The 1,979-nt window shown below is 43.8% G+C and overlaps 1 protein-coding gene across 1 annotated transcript in view; it reads right to left on the reverse strand.

The window, feature by feature from the left end:
• The window catches only part of LOC101856519 (fibropellin-1), a gene marked incomplete in the record, with an annotated part of 13,506 nt that extends 11,537 nt beyond the window's left edge, over window positions 1-1,969 (reverse strand). Inside the window, 3 exon segments of the mRNA XM_013084379.2 lie at window positions 110-223; window positions 1,202-1,288; window positions 1,863-1,969.
• Between the last annotated feature and the right edge of the window lie 10 nt (window positions 1,970-1,979).

The raw sequence follows: 1,979 nt of genomic DNA on the forward strand, positions 1-1,979 counted from the left end.
TGGATGGATGGATGGATGGATGGATGGATGGATGGATGGATGGATGGATGGATGGCATGGAAATGGGTGATTTGATTGATTGATGGATGGATGGACGACACCCACTCACCGGGACAGTTACAGCGGTAGGTGGTGGTACCAGTAGGTATACACACTCCCTGGTTGTAGCACGGCTGAGAGGCGCACGGGCTGACGTTGGTCTCACAGTTACGTCCGGTGTTACCTGAAGGAAGGGATGGGGGGGGGAGACAGAGGGAGAGAGAGATAGAGAGATAGAATAATATACGGAGAGAGGGAGATTGATAGATAGAGAGATATAATACGATAATATTATTTTATGGGAAGAGGGAGATAGATAGAGAGATATAATAATAAATTACGTATAAAAAGTTTTGTTTTAGTAAGCGTTTAACGACATTCGCATCACAATTATTTCATTATGCCAATATTAGAGGTGTAGCAGTAACAAACAAAAACAAAAAAGAAGAGGAGAATGATAGATGTTTGAAAGAAAAACATGAGCAATAAACTCCAGAATGGTTGAGAGTCCATGGAAACTGCAAATAAAAGATGTGGGGTTTTTTGCCTTTAATCAACGATTTTCAGTAAACTCCACACAAAAATAGATCTATGTTTCTTAAATTGACATAAAAGGTGTTGAGCTAGAAAAAAAATAGAAATAAATCTGAAAAACATTGCATAAAGCTCAGAAAAATGACGAGCGCCTGATTTCACCATGATTTTAATAAATTCTTGACCTGAGCTCCCTCAGCAATAGAACAAGCATCAACTCTCTCTCAAGAAAGCCGTCTTTTACACGCCTGAGTGTTCCATGTGTGATCCTTTCACCCTCCATAGTTACTGCTTTCTTCAAATCCTTAATTTCCATGTACAATGTATAAGATAAGATCAGATATAATATCTTTATTGTCCAGATCCAGGCACAATGATTTTGTGTTCACCACGTACACCCACCCACCCCCCATCCCCCACAGACAAACACGTAAACACACAATACACACACGTAAACACACACACGCACAAAACACACACACACACACACACACACACACACACACACACACACACATACATACACAAACAAGAGATTTTTCAGGATGGTGCGGGACGTTTCCGACGCCCTGAGTACATGTACATTACCGAGTGAAAAACAAATACGGCCCTATATACCGTGACTCACCCTCTCTACAGATGCAGAAGTAGTCGTGTCCTGCCACTTTGCACGTGCCGCCGTTCTGGCACTTGAACTGATTACACAGAGATGGTTCTGGGGACAGAGTGGACAAAGGTCACACAGAGATGGGACAAAGGTCACATAGAGATGGAACAAAGGTCACATAGAGATGGGACAAAAGTCACATAGAGATGATTTTGGGGACAGAGTGGACAAAGGTCACATATAGATGGTTCTGGGGACAGAGTGGACAAAGGTCACACAGAGATGGTTCTGGGGACAGAGGGGGGACAATGGTCAAATAGAGATGGTTCTGGGGACAGATTGGACAAAGGTCACATAGAGGTGGTTCTGGGGACAGATTGGACAAAGGTCACATAGAAAGTGGACAAAGGTCACACAGAGATGGTTCTGGGGAGAGATTGGACAAAGGTCACATAGAGGTGGTTCTGGGGACAGATTGGACAAAGGTCACATAGAGAGTGGACAAAAGTCAAGCAGAGATGGTTCTGGAAATAGAGTGGAGTAAACAGTGTATGAGTTTAATGCTCCTATCAACACTGTTAGCTTATTTTAGAGCCCTGATATAGAATGTGTAGGAGGAGGCATGGCAAAAAATACTTATAGTAAACCCCACACTTTAATGACAAACAAACAAATGACATACCGCCGGGCACACATTCCGAGGCGGATATGGAAGCCAGTGAGGCTGTGGTCTCGTCAGAGCTGCACTCCGCGCAGGTTTTGGCGCCGCTAGCGCTCTGGTAGAATCCCCGAGGGCAGG

Source organism: Aplysia californica, unplaced genomic scaffold, assembly GCF_000002075.1.
Source record: "Aplysia californica isolate F4 #8 unplaced genomic scaffold, AplCal3.0 scaffold00288, whole genome shotgun sequence".
NCBI classification, from domain to species: Eukaryota; Metazoa; Mollusca; class Gastropoda; order Aplysiida; family Aplysiidae; genus Aplysia; species Aplysia californica.